This window comes from Armigeres subalbatus, chromosome 3 (genome assembly GCF_024139115.2).
Source record: "Armigeres subalbatus isolate Guangzhou_Male chromosome 3, GZ_Asu_2, whole genome shotgun sequence".
Taxonomy (NCBI): Eukaryota; Metazoa; Arthropoda; class Insecta; order Diptera; family Culicidae; genus Armigeres; species Armigeres subalbatus.
In genome coordinates, this window is record NC_085141.1 from 36959333 (window position 1) to 36980245 (window position 20913).

Sequence of the window (20913 nt, forward strand, 5' to 3'; positions counted from 1 at the left end):
CAAACAATTGATTCGCATTATGACTGAAGAATGTTTGCTACAGATTTTTTGACGTAAACTTCGTCTAAGGGGAAGACTCAGATACAGGGTTTAAAACGGAAATTTTCAAATTCAAGACTATCACAAAAATTAGGATAGATTTCAAACGCTAATAGTGTCTTTATCTTTCGATGGATTTTCGACATTTGCTTATCAATCGATTCGGAAACCCTTCAGCAATTTGCCAATTCTATTGATACTATAGATTATCATTAATGCTTAATTTTTTTCTACAACAAATATGATTTTGAAAAAGTATCACCGGCGCGTACTTACTCGCAATCTACATGCTGATACATTTACAGTTACATCAAACAACTGAAAACCGAAATACGTCACTCCAAAATTACGAGGTGACAATGTTAGAAAAATACAAAAGATAGGAAAAATAACACGGTGTGTAGTGCCTCCCCGAGTCACTCTTAGTGGCTCTTAGAGCCACTTTCATTGATGGTAGCCGATCGTTAGTACTTCATATCAAATATCATATCATATCATAGCATATCAAAGAATATTGTGGCCAAATTTCATAAAATTTGGTCAAGAAACCCCCCAATCCGCCACCCTCCCTCTCCTCAACATAGAACAAAACCTGCAAAGCCGTCATTCCCCCTACTTCATACAAGAAAATTTAATCTGGTAGGAGCTCCGCCGATGCCGAAGGTGGTACCACGGTCTGCTCTCCGCGACATCTCGAACGAAATGGCTCGCGCGCGCGGAAGAGCTGCTTTCTTGTAATCAATAAAGTTGAACCTGTAGCCACGCCCCTTTGTGGGGTGTGTGACGGTTACACAATATTTGCAGTGATACCGGAGAACAAAGAGGCGGGACTAATGAGCCATCTTTATTGATTATAAGAAAACTGCTCTCCCGCGCGCGCGTGGCATTTCAGCACCTAAAAACTCATGGATGAGCTGAATCATCGTATGTTTTCTGTATGTATGTAGAATCACGAGCGCGTGTCAAACGGAGAAGCTGCAAAAATGTTTTCGCATGGATGACTATCTACCAACATTATAAGTCTTTCTCTGAATCGTGCTCTCGTGATTCTACTATCGACGGAAAACAATCTGCTATCACCAAGCAATTAAGTTTCACTTTGATCAAAATTCATCTCGCCTCAAGTTGTATCTTAAGAGCTCCCCCCACCTCCCCCCACAAATAATAGAACAAAACCTGCCAAAGCCGTCATTCCTCCTACATCATACAAGAAAATATAATCTGAGCGCTGCTAATGTTAATGACGACGACCGCGCGACCCACACCATCGCCGGGAATAAAATTTCCGGTAGGAGCTCCGCGAACGGTAGGAGCTCTCGAACGAAATGGCTCGCGCGCGTAGTAAGTAGTAAAATTCTTCTTTATTGTTTCATTTTCTGTTCTACAATTATTTTTTACATGTACAGTGCTCGGCCGGCTTGGCCCTCCAACTTCAATTTTAAATTTTTATGTTTACATTGTTATTTAAGTGTTAATATGATATATCATGACGGCCTTTAGGAGGCGCTGGTGTGTTTTTTTTAATTTGATAACCTAACTACTATGTACACTAATATTTACAATAAGAAATTTGATAACCTAGATTGGAACTAGCGCCCTAATTGGAGCCTGATCCGAATGCAAGCAACGGACCCTAAACTTTTCTTTACACTCACCAAAGCGTTCATGTAAGGTTTTTATTCCGGCCAGACGGTGGACCTCGGATGTTCTTGTCCTGGGAGGTGTTGAGGATCATCCTCAGGAATTTGTTTTGGACCCGTTGAAGTTTGAGGTGGTGGGTTTTAGCGCAGCTCTCCCAGACCGGCATGCCATATTCGATCACAGGGAGGATGATTTGCTTGTAGACAGCAAGCTTATTTTTCAGGGACAATGACGACCGGCGGTTGATCAAAGGGTACAGTAGTTTCAACAAGACGTTACACTTTGTCACCGTTTTGTCAACCTGTTGCCTGAAAATAAGCTTGCTGTCGAGGGTCAAGCCAAGGTAGCCGGCCCTTCATTGGCCCATTCCACGGTCGTGCCATTCAGGATGATTTTACAGTCCCCAGGCGGAACAAGTTTAGGTATTTGGAGTGGGGAAAATGATGACCTGGGTCTTCGCCGCGTTGATACAGATCTTCCAGCTGGTGAGGTACTCTGTCAGGGCATCCAGGCCTCGTTGGAGTTTTGCCACTAGCGCTCTGATCACTCTACCGTTGTAGACGATGGATGTGTCATCTGCGAACAGAGACAGAATGCCGCCTTCTGGAGGTTCTGGCATGTCGGAGGTGAACAGATTGAAAAGCAGGGGCCTGAGGATACTGCCCTGGGGAACGCCTGCGACGATGTTGTGCGCATTGGAACTCGCTCCGCTGATTGAGACCCGGAATGTCCTTGCCGACAGGTAATTGTTGATGATTTTCACCAGGTAGCTGGGAAGATTGTAGCGTTGTAGTTTGTACACCAGGCCATCATGCCATACATTGTCAAATGCCTTCTCGACATCGAGTAAGGCCATGGCGGATGTTTTCGAGACAAACTTGTTCCGTCTGAGGACGTTGGTAACTCAGGTCAGTTGGTGTACAGTTGACCGACCGCGTCGGAAACCAAACTGTTCCTCGAGCAAGATGTTGAGATTTTCGGCAGACTCAAGTAACCGATGATGAATAGCTTTTTCGAATAGCTTGGATAACCCTGAGAGAAGGCTGATGGGTCGATAACTTTTGGGGAGGAAGGATCCTTCCCAGGCTTCCGGATGGGGATGACTTTCGCTGACTTCCAGGACGATGGGAAGTAGCTAAGCCGGAGACACTGATTAAAGATCAGCGAGAGGTGCTCAAAGAACGGAGCACTCATGTGTTTGAGCTCGAGATTCAGGATGCTGTCGAAGCCTGGGGCCTTCATGTTCTTCGACGATTTGATATAGGCCGTCAATTCGTCAGCTGAGATCTCCAACTCCTCCGAGAAGTCGTTGGGAATCAAATGGATGTTGTTAGCATGCTCGTGTTCTGTCCAAGATTGTGTGAGCTGACGAAGTGACGACCTATTTCAGCGACCTTCTCTGCAGGAGTTATCAAGCGATCCTTAGAGCCATTATTGTCTAGTGGGATCAAAGGTGGAATGGGCCGAGGCTTGGATTTTAGAATTTTGGTCATTTTCCAGAACGGCTTAGCATAATCTGGGAGAGTGCGGATCTTATTCGAGAAGTCGTTATTTTTGAGGTCCACCATTCTGGCCTTGATAATTTTTGTGATTCGATTGCAGCGTGCCTTAAGCTCAGGCAGTCCAGTACGCTGAAACTGCCTGCGAGTGACATTCCGCAATCGAATCAAATCTTTGGTGAGTGTATCGATGTTTAAGGAGTTGCTTACCTGCCGGGCCGTCGGTACGTGTTGCTCTCGGGCCGCCGTGATCGCCTCCTCGATAGCGCACAGCTGGCGGTCGATACTTTCCGGCGTCTCCGGACGCACCTCGTAGTCGACGGTGTTATCGACGCACTGCTGGAACCGCTGCCAGTTCACTCGGTGGTAGTTCCGCCGTAACTGCTGGTGCCGATTGACCGAGGAGCCCAGTTCCGCCACCACCGGATAGTGATCCGAACTGAGCTCCTGGTATACAACCGGCTGCGAGGAAATCCTTCAGCTCGATTGTTTTGCTCTTTAGCGAGCAAGCGTTCCAGTTGACCAGGCCCACCCTAGCAGCCATTTTCAATGATGAACATGCCAAGTGTGAAGACCTGGTCGAATCGGGTTTTGCAGCCGCGCAGTCGAGTGGCGAGCTGCGCGAAGATCGGCATCAGTTGCTCCGGAGTGTACAGCGGGGCAGATTCCTCCGGTGGGACGGCTTCGTTCTCTGACTGCCGACGGAACCCAGGAGGAGGGAGCGGGGTCGCTGGTGGATGGTGACGACGATGTTGGAGCTTGGACCGATGCAGCTGCCGCTGCCAGTCGCTTGTGCGGCTGTAGCGGTGGGAGTATTGGAATCACACGACGGGGAGCAGGGATGGCTGGAAAGTTCACCTCGTTGATTACAGGAACACGGTTCTTCTTCGGCATGGTCCTGGTGGAAGCCTTCTTCCGGATTTCCAGGAACTCGGCTCGCTTTGGGCAGCCCTTTGTGGTGGCCCGATGTTTGTCGCCACAGTTGGCGCACTTGGGATCAACCACCTCCATTTTGTCGCACTCGTCAGTCGGATGGGGTTCGCCACACTTGTTGCAGCGCGGCTTCATGCGGCAGTTCCTGGTGCCGTGCCCGAAATTGAAGCAGTTGGTGCATTGCGTTACATCGCGGTGCACTGGCCGATATCGCTCCCAGTCAACGACGGTGTAATTTATAACGCCAACCAGCTTCAGGTCCTTCCAGGTAGTGGAGCCGTGCTCCAGATGGATCAGGTAAAGCTGGTCGCGATATTTCCTCGCCTTGTCGTGACGAGCGATCTTGTGGACGGCTACTGGCTTCAGTCCGCAACTTTCAAGCTCTGCTTGGAGCTCTTCCTCCTTCATGTCGTGAAGTCCTCGCAGCAAAGCCTTGAGCGGCTTCGTGTCCGGGATGGTCATGAGTGTAGTACTCATACTTGTGGACCTCGAGGAACTCCACGACGGATTGATGATGGTCCCGGTTGGCCGGCATCACTTTCACGCCCTCGCTGCAGAGCCGAAAAGTACATTTCAGCCCTTAGCGATCAGCTGGCGAATTTTGGGCGTAAATCCGGCGGATCGCCCTTCACAAACACGGGCGGGCACTTCTCCTTCCGCTCCGGTTGCACCTCTGCGACAGCTGCGATTGCTGCTTCATCCTCTTTTTCGGCAGATTGGCGGCGTCATCAAGCAACAACGGCGAGAACACGTTGCTCTGCAAAAGCTGCTTGAAGGGGTTACCCGCGCCTCCAAGAGCAGTGCGCTTAGGCACTTTTCCAGCGACCGAATCGGCCACCGTGTCTCCCATGACGGGTCCGGGAGAAAATAACGCCAACGCGACAAGCGAAAACGTAAACAGCGAAAGAACGAGAAAAAACACTTAGAAAAAATGCGCGAGCAAAAAACACGTCCGTACGTGTTGCTGTCTCGAACTGGAATCATGTGGCTCGCGCGCGCGGAAGAGCTGCTTTCTTGTAATCAATAAAGTTGAACCTGTAGCCACGCCCCTTTGGTGAGTGTGTGACGGTTACACAATATTTGCAGTCATACCGGACAACAAAGAGGCGGAACTAATGGGCCATCTTTATTGTTTGTAAGAAAACTGCTCTACCGCGCGCGCGTGGCCCATTCCAGTTCGAGACAGCAGCACGTACGGACGTGTTTTTTGTTCGCGCATTTTGACGTTAACTACGTCTAAGGGTCTGTCTCATTTGGAGAATTAAACTTAAAAGTGACAGTTCGAAAATTAAAAAATCACCCCGTTATAAGAATGGCTGGTGCTACCCAGCAATTCCAATAGGACATCGACGGAAAATGATTCGATATCTGTCAAAAGTAATCTTGCTCTGCGAGCAGGGTTATTTGATAATTATTGAAATGTCACTTTTAAGTTTAGTTTCAGTTTAATTATCCAATTGAGACAGACCCTAAGGGGAAGCCTCGGATACAGGGTGCAAAATGAAAATTTCTAAATTGGGGACCGTCACGAAATCATGTAAGATTTCAAACGGTAATGGCGACTTTATCCTTCATTCTGGATTTCATGGAAAGCGGATCAAAGCGCCCAGAAGCGGTCCTAGCGACAACGGCTGTGGTGGTGCGGATGAAAATTTTTCGTTCGATAGTGGTGGCGGTCGTGGCAACAGCAGTACATCTTTACATCCGTGTTACAAGCAGCATTTTTGGATCTGGCAATTAACGGCGTGCGTAGAGCCGAATCATCAGATGGCTGTCGCGCAGTCCAGTAGTTGTTGGTGAGGCACATAATTGGGATTGAATCGGATCTTTTCAGAACCACCATTATGTTTGGGAGGAAGGTTAAGTTGAAATAATTTGTCTTTAGTGCAACCGCTAGGAACTAGAAAATTTTTCAGTGAAATATTCTAGCGTGATTCTGAGCTCAATTATATGATGTTTGTGTAAATAAATACTCTTAACTTACTTAAATACTCTTCTTGCTGTGGATTTAATTTTGAACAATGATTCAGTGATTGATAAGTGATTGAGAAAGTTGATATAAGACGAACTTTTTCCATAGAACAAAGCATAATTGTTTGGTATCGGTAGCGGAATCATAGCATTACTGCCGGTCCGAGCGCGCGTCAGAAGGAGAAGCTGCAAATATGTATTCGCATGGATGGAAATAAAACCTTAAACAAGTAGCAGGCTACCTACTAGAATTATAATCTTGATGAGAAATTTCACTTGACTGTTACTGCTATCCACGCGAATAATTATCGGCAGCGTCTTTTTTATAACGCGCTTGTGATTCTGCTACCGATGGAAAACAATCTGCCATCACCAAGCAATTAAGTTTTACTTTGAACAAAATTAATCTCGCCTCAAGTTGTGACTTAAGAGCTACTTTCTCTGATGGTAGCCAATCATTAGTACTTCAGACAAGAAAATTTAATCTGAGCGCGAACAACCGCATGAACCACACCATTGATGAGAATGAAATTTCCGGTAGCAGCTCCGCCGAAGCCGATGGTTGGACATCTCGAACGAAATGGCTCGCGCGCGCGGAAGAGCTGCTTTCTTGTAACCAATAAAGTTAAACCTGTAGTCACGCCCCTTTAGTAAGTGTGTGACGGGTACACAATATTTGCAGTCATACCGGACAACAAAGAGGCGGGACTAATGGGCCATCTTTATTGATTATAAGAAAACTGCTTTCCCCCGCGCGCGTGGCATTTCATTTGAAATATCGCGGAGAGCGGTCCCAGCATCGGTAGAGATGTCGCAAATTAATCGATTACTTCGATTAATCAAATATTTGTTGTGATAATCGATTAATTTTTAAATCAATTATTTTCCAACGATTAATCGATTCAATAATCGAGAAGAATCGAGAGTAATCGATCAATCGGGATTTTACGACAACTAATAGATTTCGATTACTTCAATTAATCGATTCATCGTTATGATAATCGATTAATTTTGATTCGATTACTACTCAACGATTAATCGATTCAATAATCGTCGAAATTCGAGAGTAATCGATTAGTTACTAATCTATTAATCGAGATTTTATGACATCTCTAAGCATCGGCGGAGTTGCTGAGCAAATTTTATTCCAAATACACATGGGATATTAGAAAAATCGGTTCTTATCAGGGCCTCCATTCTATACAAAGGAAGATTGAGGCGAGGCGAACTTTTTCCAAAGTGCAAATTAACCGCTTGGAGACGCCATAAAGTTGCCTGGCGTCCGTAGCAGAATCACGAGCGCGCGTTGGAGGGAGATGCTACAAATATGTATTCGCATGGATGGCTTCAGTGGCAGTCAAGATTAATTCTTTCAAGATTCTTATTTGGTTTTGTTATTCCAGCCTATGGCATGTGTCGTGTGGTCGTTAGTGATTCGAAATATGCATTGTTGGGAATTAATCGATTCTTCTCATGGACACCATTTTAAACATAGTAAGATTGAGGCGAGACGAATTTGTTCAAAGTACGACGTCGTAGCAGAATTACGTTGCCGTTCGTAGCACAATAACGAGCGCGTATTGTAGAGAGCTGCTGCAAATATGTATTCTTGCACTGGCACTAGATTCTTCATTTCACCAAACTGTTTTACGTAGTTTACGTCGGGCGGTCGTGTCTTGTACACAACCCTTATGATTTTTTCTGCGTGTATATCGTAGCTCCCTCTCAGCGTCGCCCTCGATGAGTCAAGCCTGGGCGAAATGAAACTTCTTTTTCTTTATCGAAAATCAGGTCGCCGTGTTTTGACGTTTGTATTATGCTTACAAGAGTAAAAGAAACAAAACAACAGAGTTTTGAAAATGCGCGATTTCGAAATTTACTTCTCGCTCTGGCTCTTGACGCTGCAACTTCGACAAACTTTTGTTGAAAACTGTTGTTGCTTGCGTGTTGGAGTAATTTCTTATTTTTATTTCGGTTAGTTAAAATAGTATTAAAGTGCCTTTATTCGTTGCCATTTTTGGCGTTAATAATTTATTTACTCCTACTGAAGGTAAGTCAAAACGATTCATTGTAATATCTGGAGAAAGACCATAATATTATTTGTACCATTCTGCAGCATGCACCGTGAACAACATCGACAGCATCTGCCTCTTCATCGTCGGGCAGAGAGCGCTACCACTGTAGTGCCCACCCACTTCTCCTTTCAACTCTTCGGAATCATCCCAACATTATTATCGCACTGGATCTGCCTATATGATTTAAATTAAAAAAAAAAACAACGACGGAAAACTACACCTTCGCGGGCGGAAAGGCCAACCTTCATAAAACCGGCCCGGACAAAGATATTTAACAACGGAGTGCGAGCGGAAGCGAAATGACGAATATCCCGGTAAAAACTACGTGGCATCGTTGGAACCGGTATTGAAACAATTGGTTAAGCGAGTGGTTAAGTATGTATTGTACTAAGTTTCCAACGGTTCGTTTTATAACAATATTGCCTTCAAACCTTCAAACAGGAGAAACAACGACCCGTCGGAAAAATCAACACACCCATATTGAACCTCATTCTTTGGCGGTGGCGATAGTTTCCGGGAATCATTCAGTTTTACACCTAAGTTGAAACTTTGTGTGAATAATGCTGCTGATTAGTGCTGATGAATGTTGGACCGCCTACTTAAATCATTGTAAGTACAAAATCAATAGTGTCCCGAATGAATGATTTTTCATTGTAAAATTAACTGCCTAAAAATCCATTATGTCGTATGTGGATAAGGAATCAAGCAAATATAGGACAATTATGCATTTATCGGCAGTTGAATAGTGTTGGCTATCGGGAACAAGACTTGGATTTTTCTCGAAATCCGTACATTAAACCGACATAACTTCGCTAAGTGCGCCAGACTAATTATATTAGCGCAAGGCTAGGGAAGTAAGATTTAACGAACGGATTCCGGGGAAATTCAACATCACTAGTCCCCCATTCCGGTTTTCAACTGATTGAGTATAATGATGGACGGTGCTTAGAAAAGAAAATTAGTTAGAAAATTGGTTGGTTTACATGAATTTCTACAAATTTAAAGAACACTCTTTAACTTACAGCTGGTTCTTCGCAAAGCTGATTGCTGGCTGGTTCAAGGAAATGAAAGTTCAAATTGGACGATGTGACGGTGCAGAAGCAGTCCGCAGAATGCATGTTTTCCACCAGCGGCAAAAAGATGCTTCACAGATAAAAATGATGTAGGTACTATGCCTATTTCCAACTGATACATAGGCTACACGGATGTCACGCTCTAAGAAAATTCTGACCGCAAGGACATTGCTGGAACAGCTGGTGTAGACCGGGCAAGTAAATTTTTATTTTATTTTTATTTTTTATTCCATTTTATATGCTTTTTATTTAGCTTTAGCTTAAATTTTATCAATTTATTTATTATCAATTAGTTATTTATTTAAACTTATGTTGAGTCTAATTTTAAATCCATTCTGCAATTAAGCATATATATATTCGATATTCGACATACGATTGATATTTACCAAATTTACTTATTTGACTAAACACAGCCAATATCAACGGATTTTCTTAGTGAATTTCTCTCTCTTAAGTCAGGAATTCAAAGATGAAGTGCCAATGTAATTTATGGAGAGCGAAGAGATACACCGGGAGTTTCTCGAAGAAGGGGTCACCGTGTTTACATCCAACCAGTGGCGTAGCCAGGGGGGTGGTTTTGGGCATAAACCCCCCCCAGAGACAACATTTTAGAAGAAATTTTTTTCGAAAAAAATGTTCAGAAAACCCCCAGACCAATTTTCTGGCTACGCCACTGCATCCAACGATTTGGTTTTGTTGACGTTGATGACTAAACCTGTCGAAGAGGACCACTCGACAAGGTCGTTGAGCTCACTCTGCATATCAGAGCGCCGTTGAGCGAGGAGTGCAACGTCATCAGCCAATTCGAAGTCGTTTAGGTGCTCCATGGTTATACGCTGCTATAGCAGCCCGCGTTTTGGTTCACGGTCAATCGCACCTACCAGAATCTCGTCGATTCTACGGGAGCACCTTCTGGAATTCAGCCGAAAATTCCCTAAAGAACTTTTCCGCAAATTTCTTTGAGAAGTCCTTCGGTAGTTCGTTCAAGAATATTTCCAGGAGTTCCTTCGGACATTCTTCCGGAAATTCCTTTGGGAAGCGTAAGGATTCCTGGAGAAATTTTCGTCGAATTTTCCGCAAGAATTTTCAGAAAATTTCAATTCTCGGACGAACTCACGAATCAATTTTCAAAAGAACTACAAGAGAAATTTTTGGAGAAACTTCAAAAGGAATATCAGGAAGAAAACCTGGAAAAATTCATGGAGGTTCCATGAGAACTCATGTAAGCACTGCCGGAGAAACTCCAGGAGGAGCTCTCGGAGGAACTTCTGGAGGGATTCCTGGAGAAACTTCCTTCACGGAGGAATTTCTGATGGAACTCCCGGAGGAACTAACGGAGCATTGGTCGAAGGAATTCCTGGAAGAATTTTTATAGGAACTCTCGCAGGAATACTCAAAGGAACTCCTGTAAGATTTTCCGTAAGAACTTCCGGAGGAGCTTCCGAAGGATTCCTGAAGGAACTTCCGGAAAATTCCTGGAGAAACTTCCAGGAAGAACTTGAAGAATTCTCGGAAAAATTGCCAGAGGAATTTCTGCGGAAACTCCCAGAGGAATTTTCGTAGAATACCCAGAGGAATCCCCGGTGGAACTCCTAAAGCAATTCCAGAGGAGTTCTTAGAGGACTTCCCGGAAGTATTCGCAAAAGATCTCCGAGGAATTCTCGTAGGAATTCTAGGAGGAACTCCGGAAGGAAAGCTAAAAAAAATCGAGGGGACTCTTCTTCCCTTTTCCGTGGAAGAAAAATCGAAGGAATTTCCAAATTTCCGGAGGAAATCTCGAAAGAACTCCCGGAAAACATCTCTAACGAACACCCTCTAGAAATCTGTCTGGGAATTCTTCTTAGAATTCCTCTGAAAATTCCTCTGCGAATTGCTTCAGAATTCCTCTGAGAATTCCTCCGGAGGAACTCCCGGAAGAATTCCCGAAGAAATTTCCGAATTTCCCGGAGGAACTTTTGAAGGAACTTCCGGAGGAATTTCTGGAGAAATTTCCGAAGGAATTCTTGGAGAAACTTCCGGAAGATTTCCTGGAGGATTTCCTGGAAGAACTTCCGGAGGAATTCCTGGTGGAACTTTCGGAAGAATTCCTGGAGGAACTTCCGGAAGAATTCCTGTAGAAACTTCCGGAGGAATTTCTTGAGGAACTTTGGAGGAATTCCTGGAGGAACTTCCGGAGGCGTGCCTGGAGGAACGTTTGAAGGAATTCCTGGAGGAACTTGCGGAGAAACTTCCGCAGGAACTTTCTTTGGAATTCCGGTAGAAACTTCCGGAGGAATTCCTGATGAAACTTCCGGAGAAATTCCTGAAGAATCTTCCGGAGGAATTCATAAAGAAACTTCCGGAGGACTTCCTCGAAGAACTTCCGGAGGAATTGCTGGAGGAAATTACGGAGGCGTTCCTGGAGGAACTTCCGGAGGCGTTCCTGGAGGAACTTCCGGAGGCGTTCTTGGAGGAACGTTTTGAGGAATTCCTGGAGGAACTTCCTTAGGAATTTCTGAGAAACTTTCGGAGGAAATTCTTGAGGAAATTCCAAGATAACTTCCGGAAGAATTACTGGAGGAGCTTCAGGAGGAATTCCTGGAGGAACTTCCGGAGGCGTTCTTGGAGGAACGTTTGGAGGAATTCTTGGAGGAACTTCCGGAGCACTTTCTGGAGGTACTTCCGGAGAAAATTCCGCTGGAACTTTCAGAGGAATTGCTGGAGAAACTTCTGGAGGAATTCCTGAAAAAACTTTCGAAGGAATTCCTGGAGAAACTTTCGGCGGAATTCCTGGATGAACAGCAGGAATTCCTGTAGGAACTTCCTTTAGAATTCCGAGAGGAACTAACGGAAGAATTTCTTGAGGAATTCCTGGACGAACTTCCGGAGGAAATTCTTGAGGAATTCCAGGTGAAACTTCCGAAGGAATTCCTGAAGAAACTTCCAGAGAAATTCCTGAACAAACTGCCGGAGGAATTCCTGGAGGAGCTTCCGGAGGAATTCCTGGAGGAACTTCCGGAGGCGTTCTTGGAGGAACGTTTGGAAGAATTCTTGGAGGAACTTCCGGAGGAATTCCAGGAGGAACTTCCAGAGGACTTTCTGGAGGAACTTCCAGAGAAAATTCCGCTGAAACTTTCAGAGGAATTGCTGGAGAAACTTCTGGAGGAATTCCTGTAAAAACTTTCGGAGGAATTCCTGGAGAAACTTTCGGAGGAATTCCTGGATGAACTTCAGCAGGAATTCCTGTAGGAACTTCCTTTAGAATTCCGAGAGGAACGAACGGAAGAATTTCTTGAGGAATTCCTGGACGAACTTCCGGAGGAAATTCTTGCGGAATTCCAATCAAAACTTCCGGAGGAATTCCTGAAGAAACTTCCGAAGGAGGAGCTTCCGGAGGATTTCCTGTAGGAGCTTCCGGAGGAATTCCTGGAAAAACTTCCGAAGGCGTTCTTGGAGGAACGTTTGGAGAAATTCCTGGAGGAACTTGCGGAGGAATTCCTGAAGAAACTTCCGGAGAAATTCCTGGAGGAACTTCCGGAGGAATTCCTGGATGATGTTCCGGAGGAATTCCTGGAGGAACTTCCGGAGAAATTTCTGGAGAAACTTCCGGGGGAATTCCTGGAGGAACTTCCCGAGGAATTCCTGGAGGAATTTTCGGAGGAATTCCTGGAGGAACTTCCGGAGGAATTTCTGGAGGAACATCCGGATGAATTCCTGGAGGAACTTCTGCAGGCGTTATTTGAGGATCGTTTGGAGGAATTTCTGGAGAAGTTTGCGGTGGAATTCCTGGAGGAACTTTCGGAGGAATTCCTGGAGGAACTTCCGGAGGAATTCCTGGATGATGTTCCGGAGGAATTCCTGGAGGAACTTCCGGAGAAATTTCTGGAGATACTTCCGGGGGAATTCCTGGAGGAACTTCCGGAGGAATTCCTGGAGGAACTTCCCAAGGAATTCCTGGAGGAACTTCCGGAGGAATTCCTGGAGGAATTTTCGGAGGAATTCCTGGAGGAACATCCGGATGAATTCCTGGAGGAACTTCTGCAGGCGTTATTTGAGGATCGTTTGGAGGAATTCCTGGAGAAGCTTGCGGTGGAATTCCTGGAGGAACTTTCGGAGGAATTCCTGGAGGAACTTCTGGAGGCGTTCTTGGAGGAACGTTTGGAGGAATTCCTACACGTAAAAAAATTTAATGTTATATATTATTAAGATTTCTAATACTTTTTTGCCAAAGCAGGCGCTTAATGATATGTATAAGGAAAAACTTAATAATAAAAACTTAAAATAATGAAGAGTATAAGTATTTTCGAATGGTTTTTTGCCATAACATATAAGGTTATTTTTTTACGTGTAGAGGAACTTCCGGAGGATTTTCTGGAGGAACTTCCGGAGAAATTTCCGGTGGAACTTCCAGAGAAATTGCTGGAGAAACATCAGGAGGAATTCCTGGAAAAATTTTCGGAGGAATTCCTGGAGAAATTTTCGGAGGAATTTCTGGATGAACTTCCGGAGGAATTCCTGGATAAACTTCCGGAGGAATTCCTGTAGGAACTTCTTTTGGAATTCCGAGAAGAACTTTTGAAAGAAATTCTGGAGGAATTCCTGGACGAACTTCAAGAGGAAATTCTTGGGGAATTCCAGGAGAAACTTCCGGAGGAATTCCTGGAGGAGCTTCCGGAGGAATTCCTGGAGCAACTTCTGGAGGCGTTCTTGGAGGAACGTTTGGAGGAATTCTTGGAGGAACTTCCGGAGAAAATTCCGCTGGAACTTTCAGAGGAATTGCTGGAGAAGCTTCTGGAGGAATTCCTGGAAAAACTTTCGGAGGAATTCGTGGAAAAACTTTCGGAGGAATTCCTGGAGAAACTTTCGGAGGAAATTCTTGAGGAATTCCAAGTGAAACTTCCGGAGTAATTCCTGGAGGAGCTTCCGGAGGAATTCCTGGAGAAGCTTCCGGAGGAATTCCTGGAGGAGCTTCCGGCGGAATTTCTTGAGGAATTCCTGGACGACCTTCCAGAGGAAATTCTTGAGGAATTCCAGGATAAACTTCCGGAGGAATTCCTGAAGAAACTTCCGGAGAAATTCCTGGAGGAGCTTCCGGAGGCGTTCTTGTAGGAACGTTTGGAGGAATTCTTGGAGGAACTTCCGGAGGACTTTCTGGAGAAACTTCCGGAGAAAATTCCGCTGGAACTTTCAGAGGAATTGCTGGAGAAAACTTCTGGAGGAATTCCTGGAAAAACTTTCGGAGGAATTCCTGGAGAATTTTTCGGAGGAATTCCTGGATGAACTTCAGCAGGAATTCCTGTAGGAACTTCCTTTAGAATTCCGAGAGAAACGAACGGAAGAATTTCTTGAGGAATTACTGGACGAACTTCCGGAGGAAATTCTTGAGGAATTCCAAGTGAAACTTCCAGATGAATTCCTGAAGAAACTTCCGAAGGAGGAGCTTCCGGAGGAATTCCTGGAAAAACTTCCGGAGGCGTTCTTGGAGGAACGTTTGGAGAAAATCCTGGAGGAACTTGCGGATGAATTCCTGAAGAAACTTCCGGAGAAATTCCTGGAGGAACTTCCGGAGAAATTCCCGGTGGAACTTTCAGAGGAATTGCTGGAGAAACTTCTGGAGGAATTCCTGGAAAAACTTTCGGAGGAATTTCTGGAGAAACTTTCGGAGGAAATTCTTGAGGAATTCCAAGATAAACTTCCGGAGGAATTCCTGAAGAAACTTCCGGAGAAATTCCTGGAGGAGCTTCCGGAGGAATTTCTGTAGGAGCTTTCGGAGGAATTCCTGGAGGAGCTTCCGGAGGAATTACTGGAGGAGCTTCAGGAGGAATTCCTGGAGGAGCTTCCGGAGGTATTCCTGGAGGAGCTTCCGGAGGAATTGGAGGAACGTTTGGAGGAATTCCTGGAGGAGCTTCCGGAGGAATTCACTAAGGAATTCCCGAAAGAATTTTGGAAGGAGTTCCTGAAGTAACTCCCTGTAGAATGGTAGATTCCCGAAGTTATTCCTGGAGGAGTTCTCAAATGAACTTTTGAAGAATTTCCCGAAGATTTTTTTGTGGGATTTCCAGAAAGTATTCCCAGAAGAATTCCCGATGGGGTTCCCGGAGAAATTACCATAGGAATTCCCTGAACAATTTCAAAAGTAATTTCCCTAGAAATTTCGGAGGAAGTCTCGAAGAAATTTTTCTGCAAAATTCCTGAAGCAATTCTTGGAGGATTTCTCGAAGGAATTCCCGAATGAGTTCTCAGAGGGAATCCCGAAGAAATTCTTGGAGGATTTCCCGAAAGAGTTCCCAAGAAATTTACGAAACAACTCCGGAGGAATTCTCGAAGTAATTCTTGTAGGAATTTACGAAGTAATTCCCAAAGTAAATTCTGTAAAAGTTCGTATTAAAGTCACCGGAGGAAAGTCAAAAAAGATTCTCAACGCACAAAATGTGTCATGTACAAAAAGCTCATAAGACTGGTAGTCCTCTACGAACATGCAACTTGGCCCATGCTTGGAAGCACTCGGAATATTCGAGAGACGGGTGCTCAGGACCATCTTTGACGGTGTGTGGCGGCGAAGGATGAACCACGAGCTCGCCCAGCTCTATGGCGAACCCAACAACCAGAAGGTAGCTAAAGCCGGAAGGGTACAATGGGCATGGCATTCTTGCAAAATGCCGGAGAGCAACCCTGCAAAGATGGTGTTCGCTTACGATCCGGCAGGTACAAGACGGCGTGGAGCGACCAGGTACAGAACAACTTGGTGATCGTGGCGCGCTCGCGAGGATAGAGAGTTGCGGCCAGTGTTATCTGTTTAGATGTAAGCTAAATAAATAAGCGACCTCCGGAATTCATGACGGAATTCCCGGAGGATTCTCTGAGAAGTTTCTGAAGGAAGGAATTTTTAATGGAACTTCCGGAAAATGTTTGAAGGCATTTCCGAAGGAAAACCTCAACGAATATCTGAAGCAATTCCTGAAGGAATTCCTGTAGTCAATCCCTGAATAGGATTTAAGAATAGAATAGTGTATGATATAGAGTTAGATAATTTTGGAAGGATCTGCTGTAGAAATAGCAGCGGAAATCCTTCTGGGAGGTTGAGAATATGTGTGTGGAAGAGTTTGGAGGTATCCTACGGGAATTCTTTGAAAGAAATCCAGGAATTTTGTCAGGAATTCTTACGGAGATCATTGGGAGTGTTCCTCCGGATATTATCTTAGAGTTTTTTCGGAAAAATCCCCGCAGAAGGAACACCATAATTCCAAGATATACAGAAGAATTTCCAAGATTCCCAGAAGGAGAAAGATTCGATTCACGATTCTGAGAAGGAATCTCAAGATTCCCATAATGAATTCTAGGATGTCCAGAAGAAATACGAAGGTTCTGAAAATTCGAATGAGCATGCTAAAGGTTTCCAAAAATAATCCCAAAATTTTTAAATATCAGAGTAGCAGAGGAGATCCACACATCCTCAGCAGTATCCCCAAGAATTGTAAAAAGAAACTCCAACATCTTCAGAAAAGTTTCAGTATCTCAGGAGCAACCTTTGAAATCCCAAAAGCAATTCAAAGATTTCCAAAAGGAATCCCCCGATTCCCATATGAAATGATTATATTTGCAAAAATAATCCTGGGATTATCAGAGATTCTAAGCAGTAATACATCAACTCAACAATAAAATGCTCAGATTCTTCTTAAGAAATATTCGAGATATACTTACACAATAAGAAGTATTACAGAGTACTTAATCAAAGTAAAAACTTTTCCTTAAGAATGTTGATTTTTCATTGTATGTTCTACATTAAATTTATATTTCCCAATCTATGACTTATCATCTTGAATTTATATTTTTTTTCAGCAATCGTGAAACAATTCTACGCTGGATCAGTTAGAAGAAAGGCTCTATCATCTTCTTGGTCCGGATCTCCAGTGCGTCACCGAAAAGCTTGTCACATATTTTCAGCCTTCTCCCGACGGAAGAACCGTTCCCGTTAGATTATTTTGGCATGGTTCAAGTTTCCTTTTCCTTGGTTCAGATCCCGGAGGAGCCTTATAAATCGGGTCTTTACATTTATATTGAACACATTGCGTATACGAACGAAAATACGTTTCGTAAAACATGTTTATAACATATCTAATAAATAAAAATATAAATAAAACAGAGTCAAAAACATTGTATAAACAAAAACAGAGCTTGCTGACGTCTAATCATCTTTCTCTTTCATGCATATAGGTAGGACAGGATTTGTTTCCATCGCGATTCCAGGTGAAAACAAATCCTATCCGATCTATGTGCTAAAAAGAGAAAGATGATTAGATGTCAGCAAGCTCAATTGATGAGAGAAAAATAAAAACAAGAAGAAGAACCCCAAATCAGGAGCTCGACATGGCTTGAGGTTCCATAGCAAGACATCGCACCCACGTCAGACTGAAACGTCAAACCCATTTCGCATGTTCGAAGTCAGACGGGCTCGACGCAAACGGTGCAGAATCGCGAGATGTAAGGCGGATCCTCTTGCTCTGCTCACTCTCAGATCAGGCTCTGTCTCACTGATCGGGCCTTTGATGTCAAGCTCCTGTCGGACTCAGATTTCTTAGAGGGCTATAGGACTGTAACCGTAACACCCAACGTTCCAAACGAGCACAGGGCTTTGATCGTGGATTGTCGTTGCTGTATATCAAATATACTATATTAACAATATGATTCACTCTCACGAAATTTTGGCGACACCGCATGTGGCGCCATTCGTGCCCAAAAGGATCGACACACGCTGAAACGAAACTACCCAAATTATGAGGATCGGTAAACACACAGACCACAGAGAACAGACGTTCATCTTCGTTCGCGAGCTTGTGTAAAAGTTTATACTGGTCATTTTGAAGTAAGTCGTTATGCCCCCGTTGCGCGGTGCTAGTGTGCTGATAAATATGTTTAAAATTTGCTGTGTTTTACTTTTTAGCGCTAGTATTCATTCTGAATTGCTCCTAGGCTCGCTCCTAGGTGGCAGCACTACATTGTTTATGAAGTGTATGCCAACGCCATCACTTAGTGAAATTCAGTTTTTATGTCGGGCAGCCTGCGTTGGCGGCGCTGAGGTGTGATTTAAATCTTTACACACGTTTTTAACGAAATTTTGTTCGAGCATCCATGTCTGTTCTCTGTGCACAGACTTCAAACTGTCATCACAACAAAAAATAGGGATGTCTTATGTTTTTTGTGCACATAATCGATTAAAGTTAATCGAATACCAACGGAAAATCAAATGTTGTAGCAAAATTGTGGTAGAAATTTTTTTTACTAATATGTATAACAAATTAGATGTTGCGCGTTGAACCGCCGGTGCACCATATCGATACACGGTGAAACATTTGGAAAGCTAAGAGGTTGCTGTTGAAGTTAATACTTAATATTCTGCATTCACATCTCGTTTTATACTCGCTCTCTGTTCTCACACTTTTTTGCCGGTTTTCATCTTAAGGCTTTGTTCCGATTCGCGAATTAAAATCAAATTCAACTTAAAAATGGCAGTTCAATAATTTCCAAATAACCCTGCCCGCGGAGCAAGATTACTTTTGACAGATATTGAATCATTTTTGATAGATGTTTTGTTGGTCTTGCTGGGTAGCACCAGCCATCCTTATGAGCGGGGGATTTCATAATTTCTGAACTGTCACTTTTAAGCTTAATTCGATTTTAATTCACGAATCGGACCAAAGCCTAAATTGGCCCAAATCTGCAGCTCGTTTGGCTGCCATATATTTTTATTTTTTTGTTGTTTTAATTTTAAAAATATTTAGAGGCATCAAATAATACGGTTCTTTGGGAAATTTGACAATAAAAAAGTCAAAGAATCGACTCAGAAAAAAACAAGGTTACTCTGTAGGAATGAATAATAATAATAAACAAAATATTGAGCATCCCGAATGTTTCCATGGTTGCTGCAAGGTGCATCCCAATGTTATGCGGAACATCAGAAAAAGGGAAAATCAGACCGCATCGTGCTTTCGTGCTGTGCGGTTCTTTCTCTTTTTGCGGAAGGAAGTTTTTAATACTACCCGAAGCTATTTTAATTTCAACGGTGCTTCTTAGCGCTATTTGTACCCACTGATCCCGTTACGATCTTTGCAAGGACCCGTGCCTTCGTTTTACGTTGGACCCGTTTGCGGAAGTAAAATTCCGACAAGCGGTGGTAATCCTGCAGGGACACCGTTCTGGGATAAAACCTCTTAGAAGGTCACGTCTCCACGCTCAGCAATGAGCATTAATAAAAACAAGAGGAAGGGGGAGTCTCTGAATTCTCCACTTCCTTCAAAGAAACAAGGTTTCAAGATCGTCCTGCCAAAGCGCGGAAAAAATAGAAGGAAGCTGGAGAATTCAGATATTCCTTCTAACTCTGATGATAAATCACTGGATGAGATTAAAATTGAAATTTCTCAATTACTTGGATTTTCACCAGTCCAAGTAATTAAGATGAAAAAGAAATCCCACTCTGGTACTTCCCAGAGGGGCATTTCTCAAGAATTTTATTTAGTTCATTTTAACAAAAGTGAACTAAATAATATGAAAAGTTTGGAAAAGGCCTGTATTATGTCCCATGTCCGTGTTACATGGGAACATTTCCGCAGGCCTGGGGGAAATTTCCAAAACCCCACCCAGTGCCGTAAGTGCCAAAAGTGGGGTCATGGAACCAAACATTGTCACATGGATGCTAAATGCATGATTTGTGGTGGAACCTCTCACGCCAAGGACGCATGTCCTGTGAGAGAAGATTCCAATAAATTTAAATGCGCAAATTGTGGGGGCAATCATAAATCCAATTTCTGGGAATGCCCTTCACGCAAAAAAGTTTTGAATTCCCGTGCAAAATTGATGACGGGAAATTCCAATCGGATCCCAGATTCGACGGGTAGAAATTTTTCAAACGCTCAAATTTCGAAACCAGTTACCGGTCGAGCAATTCATACCCACCACAATTCACAAACAAATTTTGCCGCTCGTCAACGGGTAGCAAGCACTTCAGTAAATTCCAATTTTTCGAATGTACCTATACGTATGCAAACATCGCTGCTGGTAGACAAAATTTCTCTTCTCAAAATGAGGTTTATACCCATGTCCCAACGGAAAATAATGGTCATGTTGCCGATTCAGGTAGCATGACTGCTTCCGACTTTGATTTTTTAACTGAACAATTGCTCCGTTTTAATGGATCTAAATAATTGTGTGAAAGTTCTAAATTGGAATGTCCGCTCTCTAAAGGGTAAGGAAGATGAATTATTCAACTTCCTAACAGTTCATAATGTGCATATTGCCATTATAACAGAAACTTATTTAAAACCAGGACTCTCCATTAAAAGAGATCCAAATTATTTTATCTACAGAAATGATCGTCTTGACAGCGCCTATGGTGGGGTCGCCATTGTCATTAATAGACGTATCAAACATGAATTATTTTCTTCGTTTGAAACCTTGGGAGTTTCTGTTGAAACAAATTTTGGTCAATTTTCCTTCATCAATGCAATGGGCAGCAAAAGAATTTGTTGAAAGCTGATCTTCAAATTCTTAAAGACCGGCGCAGTAGGTTATAACACGCGGGACAAAGAACTTTCGAGAACCGGAGCGAATAAAGAAAAACACGTTTTACCGTTCAGAGTACTAACAGCGAATGAGAATTTATTAGTTCAATGTTTCACATTACAAAGGTGCGCCAAAATAACTTGACGT

General features: G+C 43.6%; 1 long non-coding RNA gene across 1 annotated transcript; it reads left to right on the top strand.

The window, feature by feature from the left end:
- Positions 1–7809: 7809 nt before the first annotated feature.
- LOC134221064 (uncharacterized) lies at positions 7810–17246 on the top strand. The gene is made up of 5 exons (XR_009982187.1): positions 7810–8133; positions 8200–8533; positions 8600–8767; positions 9183–9429; positions 17050–17246. It is a non-coding gene; the product is annotated as an uncharacterized LOC134221064 (long non-coding RNA).
- Positions 17247–20913: the final 3667 nt, after the last annotated feature.